Source organism: Alligator mississippiensis, chromosome 2 (assembly GCF_030867095.1).
Source record: "Alligator mississippiensis isolate rAllMis1 chromosome 2, rAllMis1, whole genome shotgun sequence".
In the NCBI taxonomy this organism is placed as follows: domain Eukaryota; kingdom Metazoa; phylum Chordata; order Crocodylia; family Alligatoridae; genus Alligator; species Alligator mississippiensis.
Window position 1 is genome coordinate 270,053,370 of NC_081825.1, and position 14,203 is coordinate 270,067,572.

Here is a 14,203-nt window from a genome sequence, read left to right on the forward strand (position 1 = left end):
CATTATCCCTATGACATTGTAGTCATTCTTACTTAGCAGAAGGACCAGTTCCTTCTGTTTGTTCCCAAGCTCCTAACATTGGTGTACAGGCACATAAGTGTCCCATTAGAGGCCCTAGTCTTCCCTACACATCATTCTGGGGCTGGGGTAGGGGTAGGGGTGGGTTCCCTTGAGTGCCTTAGCCTGCTGGATTTGCAAAAGTTGCCCAGTGGGCTTGCTGTGGCAGTAGTCCCCCCCATCCCCCGACGGGCTTAATTTAAAGCCCAGTCAAGCAGGTCAGCCAGTCTGACTGAGAAGAGCCTCCTCCCCAGTGCAGTGAGGTGGAAGCCATCTCTTCCAAGCAGACCACTGCCTCTCTCACCAAAGAGCAGACTGTGATTGTGGGAGCTGGAGCCTTCACAATGACACCAGCACCATGGTCTTTGGTTAACTATTTCAATCCTCCTCTCCCTCCTCAGCCGATAGCCTGAAACCAGCAGGATTGAAGAAAACACTACCTGTGCCCCCAACCCGCTAAGCCCCACTCCCAAAGCCCTGTAGCCTCCCATGCCTCAACTGGGATTGCTCCAAGCTGTGTCTTTCATGCCCATATGGATAAGAAGCATAGGGTAGTGGTCGGTGGGCCAGATGAGCTTTGTGATCCTCTCAGCTACATCCCAGATACAGGTTCCAGGGAAGCAGCAGACCTCCCGGGCTAAGGGGTCAGGGTGACAGATTGCACCCTTAGTCCCCCTTAGAAGGGAGTCTCCTATGATGACCACTCTACGTGTGGCCTTAGGGAAAGGAGGGGCAGTAGCTGTGAGTGATCCTCCATTGCCTGCAGGAGCTGGCAGCTCTGCAGGCTCTACTGGGGCTGCAAGAGCTTCATACCTGTTGCAAAGCTCCAGAGGGGAGGGGACCCTGGTGCAGCAGCCCTTGGGAACATTGACCACCTTGATCCAACCCCCTGGTTGAACAGTATGGGGGATCCCCAAGTCCTCCCTTGTCCTGGAAGGTGACCTTGATCTACCCTCTGCCTCCAGGGGGTGAAGGGCCTGGCAATAGGAGTCTATCTCCTGCTCACCATCCCTGATGGCACACAGTATCTGGACTATGGCCTGGAGCTCCTCTCTTCGGCATCCCAGAGACTCCAAAGTGGAGCGAACCTTGCAAGGGGAGGTGGCCATGCTGGTCCCATGTGCCTGGAAACATGACAGACAACCACCACAGCCAAGATCCCGAGACTCCATCTGCATGGAGCCCTGAACCATGGGTTCCATCTGGGTGGAGACCTCAGAAGTGCCAGAGGGAGAGGTCTCAGACTCCAAGGGGACCCTCAGGGTGTGGCATGTGGCTATCTGCACTGTGCTGCTGGTAGTCTGGCTACTGCTGTGACTACCTACCCTGTGGCTCACTGGCAGGGCCTCGGGCTCTCCTGCACACCCTCCTATGGAAACTACCGCACTAACTCATGTACCAGGCCCAGAAGCACACCTTTTTCCACATCCTGTTCATGAGGCTGTGGTTGCGTGGTTCCCTGGGGGCTGGGTGAAGTAGGGGCTGGGGGGGCGGGGGCATGTCCCTCCTCAATTCCACTCAGCTGCCCCACAGCTGACTGGGTTTGGGGTCCCTCCCTGCCCTGCTGTGGGCCCCACCTTCCTCCAGCTGCATTGAGGGTCCAGGTCAGGGTCCCGCTGGGGGATCCTAGGGGTCCCTGGGCTCAACGGGGTCACAACAGTCTTCTTCCCATGCATCTCTCACCGGAGCCAGGGACAAGCTTCACTTACCTTCTCAGCAAAATGGACCATTGTATGATCTTAAACAAGTGTACACTAACCAATATCAAATGATGTATATTATGAATGTCAAAAATCACTACCAGAGGAGATATCCATACAGATTCCTAGCCTGATTTTCAGCTGATGCAAGTCACACAGGGCATGGATGGAGTGAGTTTCTCAGACCTCTCACATAATAGAAAAATGAAATAGTATTACATTTCAGAAGTACAGTATGCCAAAGTTTCCCTTACACTTTGTGGACCAAGAAGTACAGTTCCAAAGATTGCTAAGGTATACTGAGAGAGGATACTTTTCAGCAGTAAATTGACTCTTTTAAACAAAAAAAAGTATGTTTCTTTATCCTTGACACTTAGGAAACATAATCCCATTAAGTGTAGCTGAAAATAAAAAGCTTATTAATGCTGAGAAAACTAGGCTGCTTAGCACTGTACTTTCAAACTTGACGAAGACTTCATTTTGACACTGAAGAAATATAGTATCTTCACTCAAAAGCTTTTGAGCTATTAATATTTCACAAATTATGATTAATTGATTTCAATTTTACCTTGATGAAAGAGGCCAAGGAGCTACAATTAATCCCTCAGTCTCTAAAATTTCCATTTGTCCAGAGGATATTCCACTGGGCTCAGTACTCAGCCCCCTATTGATTTTAATTTATATAAATGATCTGTTGCATCTCTCACATGACTGTAGAGCTGCCATGTGCATATGTAAATTAGAGAGAGGCTGGTGGTAATGAATTATAAGGTAGACACTCTCCACATGGGCTACTGTTAATGCTGATTTAATTAGTTCTTCAAGAAGTTTACAATTTGAGAACTTTAGTTTCACTTATTGAATAGGCTGTAGCCAGATAGTTAAGAAAACTCATTATTAATTAATAGAGATAGGGTTACATATTTGCCAGCAAGAGGAACATTTTCAGAGTCAGCAGAGAATTCACTTAGGGTAAAGACTATATGCAAAAGGGTATAATAAATAAAAATAAAATATTGCAATCAGTGAGATAGAACTAGCTCAAGAGACTTAAGAAGAGGCTTAACATTAATTGGAGGGCAGGAAAGGGTATGTAAACCTGCAGCTCCCAGTTATCTTGAGTGCTGTGGAGAGAGAGGTGTGTGATGGTTAGCCATTGACTCGCAAAATGTGAAATCATTCCAGTGGAGAAGCCTAGTAGAAGCCACTTCAATACCACGTAACCCCCTCAACACCCGTGTGCTAGCTCCCTTAAGAGTGTGAGTGCCAACCAGTTTGACTTTGGACAGGTCACTTAACTTCTCAAGGGCTCTGTCTACCTATCAGAATATGAATATGTTAAGGCTTTGCAGGTGTGGGTGAGGCAGCCACATTATTTTGGACCCTAAAATAGAAAGTTGTACTATAAGCATGCTAGTTATTATTCTGTTATTGAAACTGTAACACGCTCTTGAAATTCCAAGAGGCTCGAGGCCAGCCAGCCCTGATCGATTAGTGAGTCAAGTGGGAAGGGGTCAAGTGACAAAGGGCTGAGAGAAGCTGCAGAGAGGGACGAAGAGACTTCAAACAGAAAACTAAGAGAGATCTGATTTGTCTGAGAAAATACAGCCAGAATCTAGGCTGCAGGTCTGTGGGGAGCAGGAGAGAGGTGAAAAGGAATATGTGGGAAAAACATTCTTGCAAGAGAAAAAGCCCCAACAAGGAAAAACCCTACACCAAGCATTGTGAGTTAGCAGCAGTGGCTGAACTGGTACTTTTGTGAACCTTGTTAATAATCTAGACCCTAGGAAGGGGAATGCTAATATCAAAATGGTGGGCTTTGTCTGCTGGGAGGAACAGAAAGGCGAGATGCTTTTTTGCTATGAGCATACAGGTTCTGGAATAGCACTGTGCTAACTAGGCATTAGCACGTTTTGCCATAAGTTCTTCTAAGTGTCCATTTGTCTCTGTTGTAAATGCATAATTGACTGATAGAGCCATCTGCCACAGACAGTTTGTTATTGTCGTCTTCTACTCTGAGTAATAACCTAATTATCCTGGAATCTAGTAGCAATACCTAGGTTTGGCAGAACTCAGAAAACTAGTACCTGAAAAAAAACAACAATCACACATTAAATGAATGAATGGCTTTGCCTTTCTGAGCTAAAGATAAATAAGGGTAGACTTGGCATTAAGTATTGTCCTGGTACAAGGCAGGGTTAAGATCAGAGAATTTCTTTTCACTAATGTGTTGTACGTCTTAAACTGACATTACATAATACTTTTATTGAGAAAGAAACTACAGTATATGAGTGTCTATAAGGACAGTAATTGAATATCGTGGAGTCTCCTATATTTACCCTTCAGAATGTCAGTATTTCTAAATTTCTCAGTATTTGGCTCCTTTCTGCATTAGGAGAATAACTGCCCAGCATAGAATAAAAAGGAGCCTCCTGGGCCACTGAGTAAAGGTCCACAACTAACTTAGGCAATCTAAGAACATAATCCATTACATAAACTATTCAAGCTTCATCTTAAATCTACTAAAGTTTTGGTTGTGTTTTCGGGGGGAGGGGGTGTTGTTTGTTTGTTTTGGGGTTTTTTTGCTTCTAGCAGTCGTACTGGAAGGCCTGCATCACCTTACTCTTCTAGTTCTCTTCTTTAAATTTTGCAGCCCAGACTTGATAATGGCTAGTTCATCCCCCTTTATGCTTCTAACCATACTTTCAGTTAAACAGTCCTTTATTCTTTCTGGTGCTTACTGCCCTGATGTACTTGTAGATAGCTATCCCATTCAGCATTCATTTTGCCAGTCTAGACAGGGAAACTTCTGCAGTCTTCTAGTCTCCTCTCATAAGACAGGTTCTCAACTTTTCTTCTGCACATGTTGCAGTTTGAATTCATATGTTTTGGATATACATGAGAAGAAGTGTACACAGTGCTTTGATGAGATCTCATTAATGCTTTGTCCAGTGGCATTAGTAGTGTGTGTGTGTCTCCATTGGAAATACCGCTTCTGATACATCCTAGGCTTGCATTTACCTCTTTGACATTAGTGACTCAGCTGTCCTCTGATTGACTGGAAAAAGAATAGAAACACATATCTTTCCTTAGATATAATTTCTTAGTGAGTTCCCAACTTAAACAGATTTTTGTTATTAGTCCCCAAGTTTGTACTTTTTACTATTACATTGCATTGCACTTAGGTACTATTTCATGTTACTGCAATCTGAGTCCTATATCATCAGAACGCTTTCCAACTTTGTGTCATCAGCAAACTTCATTAGAACCTTTCTATTTTTTTTGTGCAAGATCATTAATGAAAATATTAAATACGTTCAGTCCCAAAGCTTATCATAAGTTCATCAGTAACCTATCTCCAGCCAGGGAGTTCCCTATTCAACAAACCTATTGTCATATCCGCTTAATCTAGTTTTCTATCCACTCTCCAATTCTTGTATTAATCCCCCTTTCTTCCATCATCACTAAAAATGTCCTATATGGCACAAGATAAAATACATTATCGAACTCTAAAATGATTAGCTCTACTACATGTCCTTAGCTAGAAAATACATTCTTACCAAAGATAACAAAAGTGTACCTTTGGTAAACCCACACTACATTTCATTCCATTTTCCATGAGTGTCCTAGTCTTTTTATTGTTTTTCCCTTCAGAATTTCTTCTAAGGCTTTATATAGTGTTGAGGCCAGACTAATGGACCTGTAGTTACCCAGATTTCTTCCTTCACCCCCTTTCTTAAATATGGATGCTACATCTGCTATTTTCCAATCAAACAGTACTACCTCCCCGCTTTTCTCCCCAGTTGATAGTATTATTAAACTTGTTGCAACTAGACCTGTAATTTCATGCACCAATTCTTTCAGAATTCTGAGATGGAAATTATCCAGGCCTGCTGGTATGAACCTCTTAAGGTCTCTGAGTTTTACTTCTACCTCTGATTAGATCATTTCCATTTCCTTATCCTTATTCCTATTAAATATCCTGCACTTGCCTCCGTTTTCCATAAGAATTATAATTTTGAACATGGGATGTAGCGTTAATGTAGAAAGATTATCTTTAATTTCTGCCCCATCCTCACTGGATAGAGAAGCAGCATTTCTTTCCTTATTCTCTGCTTATTTATGTGGCCAAGGAAATGTTTGCTATTAGTTTTAGTTTCCTTAGTAAGTTCTAATGCAGTGGCTTTTGCCACATCTCACTTTAGCCCTACAGTTACTCATAACTAATATGTAGCTTCCTCTATCACTTAATCCTTTTCCCACTCCTTACAATTTTTCCACTCTTTTTATTCCTAATATTCTTCTTAAACTGTTTGTTTATCCTGTAAAATATGGACCCTTTCCTGCCCAGCACACACAGCTTTCAAAATAGATTCCTTTCTCTAACAGTATTAACTACCCAAATACTGTTCTTAGATTAGTACTTGTTTTCTCACTGTTGTCCATTTCTTACCCTTTATTATTCCTTTAATTAAGTTTTAGCATATCTTTGCTTGTCTGATTTTCTTGTCTGATTTTCTTTTTCAATGTACTAAAACCAAAGAAAAAGATTATGGAAGTCTCCCAATGCTCTTCCCTTCACTTCTTGATTTAGTGTTCTTCTTAATGGTCATGCCAGGCTATTAAAAAGATGGTTTTTTTCCTATGAACACCTCTAGGTGATTGCATAAATCATCCACATATACCAAACTTTGAGCTATGTTCATTATTTTGTCCATTCTTGTTTAGGGAAGAGGAGAATTCTGCTAGAGGACCACCTAAGCTTTTACGTCTGTGCATATCTTCCCTAGACATCATAGTCATCTTGAGTCTGTATTCTAAGCCTTGCTTGAATATTGATTAATATAAGCAATGGTCAGTGCAGTGCACATAAAGGCCCTGCCGAAGCATTGACCAGAGCAGCCAGTGGCTGACCTTGTACCTACCAGCTGAAAACCTCTGAGCTTAGGCTTTACAGACCCCTAACAAAGCTGAGCGATAAAGTTGATTATTAAAGTTGAGTGCTAAAGCTGGTGCCAGAGGCTAGGTACAGATGTGACACCTATTGTGCTTTAAGCATGCAGAAAGTGCTCAAAAGCCATAACTAAATAGACTTTTACGGGTCTTAGAGCACTTTAAAATGGTGGATCATGGTCTAAGTTAACCCTTGATGGATAGGGTATTAGACTAAAGCACTTTCACTTTATTGAATGTCTGTGCCAGATCCATTGAGGGTTAAATTAAAGCTACATTGTTGCCATCCCAGGCAGTATTGTACAGGGCTGCCATGTAGCCTCAGGCAGGCTCATTTGCGTTGCCTGAGCACTGGGTTAGCTCTGCCCACTTGCCTTTCACTGACAAGCTCTGATCCCAGCCTTGTCTCCTCCTCCCTGGCCAGCTGCGAGCCACACCCAGTGTGGGGATGGGGTGGGGGAGGAGGGAATTGGGGTCTCTCACCCTGCAGTGACCCCAGCCTCAGGGGTGGGTGGGGGGGGGGAAGGAAGGAAGGGCTTCAGGAGAAGGGTTCTGTGTTTTTTGTCCCCATAGCAGCCCTGGCTCCACAGCATGCTGCTGCCTGGCCAAGGTGGCTACAGGGACACAGAGCCCAGACCCCTTTCCCCCACAGCCCTCCCCCAGGCAGGCCAGGAGGGCTGCCTGGTTCAGGGATGGCATGGGGGAAGGGGTCCAGGGTTTCTCTCCCCACAGCAGTCCCAGCCCCACAGTATACTGCTGCATGTCCAGGGGGACTGCAAGGGAAGAGATCTGGGGTCTCTCCCCACCAGCTGCTGCTCACAGTTACCAGCTGGTAGTGGTAGGGGGGCAGGCTGGGGAGAGGGGCCACTCCTGTAGCCTGCTGGGAGGCATGCGGGAAAGCCACCAGGAGATTTCTGTGCAGTGTGCCTATGTCTTATCATAAGCATCCAGGGCTAACAGCCTGTAACATTTTGGACAAATGTGGTGGACTTGGTGCTTTGTAGGTAATAAACCTGGACAAGCTTATGCCATCAAATGGAGCCTGCAGTCATTTTTTGGATCAGTCACCTTGCTGCTTTTTTTTCTTTTCCTCAGCGGAGTCTATTTGCTCAAGATGCTGCCAGGCTGTGCAGCCCCTGAGCTGCAGGGCCTAGGGGGCGGGGGGAGCGGGAAGGGGTGCAGTCCTTCCTCCACAGTGACAGTGCCCCCTGGGGCTGCCCAGGTGGGGTGCTAGCTGTGTGGGTGCTGCTCCCCTGGAGCCCATGCACAGACCAGTGCCTGTTGCATTTCCAGCACGCAGGACTGGGGAAGAATTGAATCTGGTGAGTACTGATTGCAAGCTGGAGCAACACTCATGCAGCTAGCACCCTGCCCAGGGGGTGCCACCACTGCAGAGGGAAGAACTGGGGAACAGCGAGGGGCCCGTTTTTGTTATGAGGGTGAACTTCTGGACCTCTCCTTTCCATTTTATCTTCTGTCTGAAGATTATCTTCCCTGCTTTTTTCTCTCAAATTTATTGTTATCTTTGTTTATCAGTTTATCAGTTTGTTTCTTCTCAGACTCTAGTAATTCTTGCTCTCCTTGTGGGCTAATTACTTTTCTGTTCTTCCTTGTCACCTGATCTTCTGTTGATCTTCTGCTTTTTCAGTACATTAGAACCTGTTCCTTAACTCTTTTTTTTCCCATTCCTTAGCCAGTCTTTTCACTTGCTCTGGCCTCATGGTCACACAATTATTTGCCTGTCCCCTGGTTCTCTTGCTTGACAAGTATCTTTGGATCTTCATGGAGTCTCCTTCCTTATTTTCATTATGTCCTCAAATCCTCTTGTGACCTCTACCCTCTGCACCTCCAGCTGTCCTCTTCATTCTTCAAACTACCTCATTTATGGCTTTAGCATTCATCATTATTTCCTCTTTTTTGTCCTTTTAAAGAAAAAAAAATGGTAGGTGGTGAAACTTCCTCAGACAAACTCCAACACAATTTCCTTTTTTAGTCATTTCAGTTTGCTGGATCCTCTGGTTGCTGGCTTATTGCGTTTTTAATTTTTTTTTTCAGGTGTATTGCCTCTGTCAGGCCTTTTCCTTGTTTAAGTTTAGTATTTAGTTATCTGTTATTTATAATCAAAAGCAAGTTTTCCTCATCTGCTCAGGTAGAAGTCCTCTATATAACTCTAAATGGGAATCCCTCAAACAGAAACAATCAGTGCCTAGCAGTGCTGGGTAGATGCCTTGGCTAAGAGTCAGGTAATTTTTTTTATGTGGGCTGAACTTCTGTAGGGACTGGGGGAAAATGTATTTGGATGTTAATTACTGTGCAGGGTGCAGATAGAGCTGGGGGTGGGGGGTGAAGAATATCTAGCCACGGGGCAAAATCACCTCTCTCAGTAACTCTGAGAGAGTAGGTAACATCCGGATGTCACACACATACTTGAAATTGCCAGGGAAAATGCAAACAACAGCTTTTATAAATCTCATGATGTCGGGGGTCTGACTCATTACCTTTTATCTTTTGAAGTTGGCAATACCAGTGTAATAGAAGTAAAGTGCTCGATATATTCTAGTGAGGATGCATTCAAAAGCCTGAAAAGCTATGATCCTTTTTACATTTAATAGCCAAGGATGAAGTCTGACCACTTTGCATGATCATTTCTTCCTCCCCAAACTAAATTATACAATATCAAATTAATTGTAGTCTCCATTCACTATTCCAAGAGTAACAGGAGAAATGAGGATGCACCAGTTCGGTGTGCAAAGCTTTCAACTTTCTTTGAATTTGCTGTTAAGTTCATTTGGGTAGTTGGTCCTCAGGAGACAGTTTAATACTGCTTTAGAGCTGAGGATCTCTCAAATTTCACCTCCAATTGAACTAGACACATAAAGGTAGTCTGAAGTGAGCCTGTAAAAGATAGATTCATGACAGTCTAGTCACAAAGAGAATTAATTTGAAGCTCAAATTATTCTTCTTTTCCCTTGCCATCTACTTTTAAGTTCAGGATGTGGCTAAGCTGCCCATCCAGCAATGATGGCACCTGAATCCATATTTAATATTACTTAGAACACAACCTTCATACTGAACCTTCCTGTCTGAAAGTTGTTATTTACATATCTTGTCCTTAAGATATGCCACAATATACTATTGCTGCTCTGCCTTTTGCACAACTGGAAGGCTTAAGACCTAAAATGGAAAGCCTCTTCAGTTTAATTCAGTTTAACCTGATCCAATAAACAATGTTGCCATAATTAATCTACTAAGTATATTAGTATTAAACAGAATTAATAGAAATAGTTTGGATAGGTTTTTAGCAATAGAGAATTTTGTGTTATGATCCATTCTCAGGACATCAGACAGTGATTTGCTGTCATGCTTTCCTTTCTCCCAGAGCTGTTCTCCTTTCCTGTCAACTGTGAGTTCTTCCAACTATTTCTGATATCTTGGAAAAGTACCTGTCTTGGATTCCTTTGTGCCATTTTTTTTTTTTTTTTTTTTTTGTATTGCCATGTAAGGAAATGTCCCTGAGGTTCCCTTGCTCCTCTTATGTATATATTGCCTTTACTACAAATGATGATCCTGGTCTGCAAGTGGTGTCTTGGGGCAACAGTTGTAAGTGAATGTCAAATCTAAAGCTTATGAACTGAAAAAAGTAAGATTTGAAGGAACCCAGATTCTCAAGTAAGCATCTGAGCATTCTTTTCATTATAGCAGCACTGAATGAGAGATGGCAAGAGGAGTATTGTGTCTGAAGCTTTGTAGTTGTCTTCCTGCCTGTTGACGGACAATGCACAATCTCCAGGTCTTTATTTGTTTATAATGCCTACCTTAAGCCATCAGCTGAGCATGGAGTCAGAGTAACCTCAGACAAAATGTATACCACAGTCCATATTGACCTTGTGTATTAGACAATGGCATTTCTTATGCCATTCAACAGCTTGCTTCAGAAGCCCTGGTTCATGTTAATGTCCTACTTACATGCGTCTTACAACAAATAAATAATCTAATATTTTCAAGTGTTGTTTTGGGAAATTTGGAGAACTCTAAACTTGCCATTTCGTTGAAGCACCAATAAAAGACTAGTCAGTCCTTTCTAGCTCCTTTGAATCAACATTTCTCCTGTTTTCACCCCTCTCTTTAATCTCTACAACATTAAATGGTTCGTGTTCACTATCATATCCTCAAATTAACTCTACTATTTAGGAACAGTGAAGAACAATATTTGATCATATTTTGCTCTACATCCATTGTTGCACTTGCTTTCCTGTTTTGTGTCTATGGAACAGCATTGCCTCAGCACACAATGTCCCATGTGAGTATGGTGACAATGAAGAAAAAAAAAATTTCTGAGATACTCAGAATGACTGGGGTCATCATAGTGTCTAAAATTATTTAGACCAACATGGCTACAGCCGACACCCCTAAAATGATTTGAGGGACAGATAGAGACAGGAGAAAATGAAGGGTCCAGTGATTTCTATAAATAAGAAAATTTTCTGTGAAGCCAGCCAATACCAGGAAAACATTTCAGTAACTCATAAACAGAATTAATAGAATCATAGAAAATTAGGGTTGGAAAAGACCTCAGGAGGTCATCTAGTCCAACTGCATGCTTAAAGCAGGACCATCCACAGTTAGACCATTCCAGCCAAAGCTTTGTCTAGCTGGGTCTTCAAAATCTCAGTGATTCTACAGCCTCTCTGGGTAACCTGTTCCAGTACTTTACTACCATTTTAGTAGATTATTTTTCCCCCCCGATATATGTAACCTCAACTTACCTTGCTGCAACTTGAGACCATTGCTCCTTGTTCTGCCGTCTGCCATCACCAAGAAAAGTCTAGTTGCATCGTATTTAGAACCACCCTTCAGGTAGTTGAAGGCTGCTATCAAATCCTCTCTCAGTCTTTTCTTCTCTAGACTAAATAAGCCCAGTTCTCTCAGCCTCTCCTCATAAATCATGTACCTGAGCCCCCTCACCATTTTCATTGCCCTCCACCAGACTCTCTCCAATTTGCCCACATCCTTTCTGTATGGGGGAGGGGCTAAAACCGGACACAGAACTTCAGATGCAGCCTCACCAGTGCTGAATAGAGGAGAATATTCACTTCCCTCAATCTGCTGGCAACGTTCCTACTAATGCAGTACTACTAATACAGTATTGTGTTAGCTTTCTTTGTAACAAGGGTATACTGTTGGCTCATATTCAGGTTATTGTCCACTGTAACCCCCCAAGCCCATATCTTCAGAGCTGCTGCTTCACCAGTCAGTCCCAGCCTGTACTAGTGAATGGGATTGTTCCATTCTAAGTGCTAGACTTTGCACTTGTCCTTCTTGAAATGCATAATGTATCTTTTGGTCTAATCCTTCAATTGGTGTAGGTCTCTCTGAATCCTATCCCTACTCTCCAGTGTATCTATTTCTCCTCTCACTTTGGTGTCATCTGCAAAACTGCTGAGGGCTCACTCCATCCATCACTGACCATTGATGAAGACATTGAACACAACTTTTCCCAGGACTGAGCCCTGAAGCACTCCACTTCAGAATGGCTGCCAACTCTACATTGGGCCATTTATTACTACCCTTTAAGCCCAACAGTCCAGCCAATTTTCTGTCTACTTTATAGTCCATTCCTCCAACAAGTACTTCCTGGCTAGAATGTTGTGGGAGACTATATCAAAAGCCATGATAAAGTCAAGGCATATTATGTCCACTGCTCTCCCTGTATCTACAGAGCCAGTCATCTCATCATAGAAGGCAATCTTGTTGGTCAAGCATGACTTGTCCTTGGTGAATCTTTGCTGACTGTTCCTAATCACCACCTTCTACTCCAAAGCTAAGTACAGCCATTCAAAAAGCCCAAGACTGAAATGATTCAGTCTTTTCAGGTTAGTCTAAACTATAGAGATTAAAGTGAAACAGAAGTAACAAACATCTACCTTTGATTCAGGAAATGCAGCCACATGCCTGCAGTGGCTCAGGTCAGAAGCCAGGGAGCACTTGAGTATGGATCTCTGGCACATAGCTAACATGGGCTGTGTGTTCACTTCCTCTTCCTACTGCCCCTGAGGTCTCTGGGATTTGCAGTCCACAATGACAGCAGCAGGGGTCTGCAAGGTTGCTCATCACTTCCTCTTCCTGCTTCCAGGTACCTCTGGGATTTGTAGTCCACAGTCACAGCCAGCAGTAAGTTTGAGTGGTTTCAGTTGTTTTGAAACTGGTATATGTGCACTGAACTTCTGTTCTGTTGCAGATTTAAACCAGTTTCTGATCACTTAAACTAGTTTATGTGTACCTTCTGTCCCTAGCCCAAGTGCTTAGAAATTGATTCATTGAGGATGTGCTCTATGATTTTTCCAGGGACTGAGGTAAGGCTGACTGGTATGTTATTCCCTGGATCCTCCTCCTTACTTTTATTAAAGATAGGCACTATGTTTGCCCATTACCAACTGCCTGGGACTTCTCTTGATCTCCACAAGTTTTCAAACATAATGACCAGTGGCTCTGCAATCATATTGGCCAACTTCCTCAGCACTCTTGGGCGAATCACATTGAGCCCCATGAACTTGTACATGTCTAGCTTTTCTAAATAGTCCCTAACCTGTTCTTCCATTGCTGTCAGCTGCTCACCTCCTCCACAGACTGTGCTGCCAGGTGCAGTAGTCTGGGAGCTGACCTTGCCTGTGAAGACTGAAGTAAAAAAGGCATTGAATACTTTAGCCATTTCTGCATCCTCTGTAGTTGCCCCCTCCCTTCCCGCCATTCAGTAAGAGACCCATACTTTCCCTGATCTTCCTCTTGTTGCTGACATACTTGTAGAAATCCTTTTTATTACCTTTCAAGTCTCTTGCTAGCTGCAACTCCAGTTGAACTTCGCCTTTCCTGATATCATCCCTGCGTGCCCGAGCAATGCTTTTATACTCAACCCTAGTTGTTTGTCTAAGTTCCCACTGCTTGTCAGCTTCCTTTTTGTGTTTTATATCACTGAAAAGTTCCCTACTAAGTGAAGCTGGTCTTCTTCCATACTTCCTAATTTTCCTATGCATCAGGATCTTTTGTAACTGTGTCCTCACTATGTTTCTGTAAAATACAACCAGCTTTCCTGGACTGTTTCCCCCCTCAGACTGGCTTTCTAGGGGATACTGCCCATCAGTTCCCTGAGTGTGTTGAAATCTGCTTTTCTGAATTTAAGGGTCCTTACTCTGCTGTTATCCTCCTCTCTTTTTCTCAGGAACCTGGACTGGTCACTGGTTCCCGACTTCTACATTTCTGAGCAATTTTTCCCTGTTTGTGAGCAGCAGGTCAAGAAGAGCATGATGCTTAGTTGGGCTCTTTCACACTTGCATCAGGAAGTTTTCCCCAACACTCTCCAAAGTTTCCTGGATTGCCTGTATATTGCTCTATTACCCTCCCAGCTGGTGTCAGGTGAGATTTTAGTCCCCCATGAAAACAGAGGCCTGTGATTGGGAAACTTTTACTAGCTGTTTGAAGAAAACATTATCCACCTC

At 43.3% G+C, this 14,203-nt stretch overlaps 1 long non-coding RNA gene across 1 annotated transcript; it reads right to left on the bottom strand.

The window, feature by feature from the left end:
• Positions 1 to 2,549: 2,549 nt before the first annotated feature.
• Positions 2,550 to 12,746, bottom strand: LOC132248427 (uncharacterized). Its single transcript, XR_009459619.1, has 2 exons — positions 12,635 to 12,746; positions 2,550 to 4,815 (listed from the first exon to the last, which is right to left on the bottom strand). It is a non-coding gene; the product is annotated as an uncharacterized LOC132248427 (long non-coding RNA).
• Between the last annotated feature and the right edge of the window lie 1,457 nt (positions 12,747 to 14,203).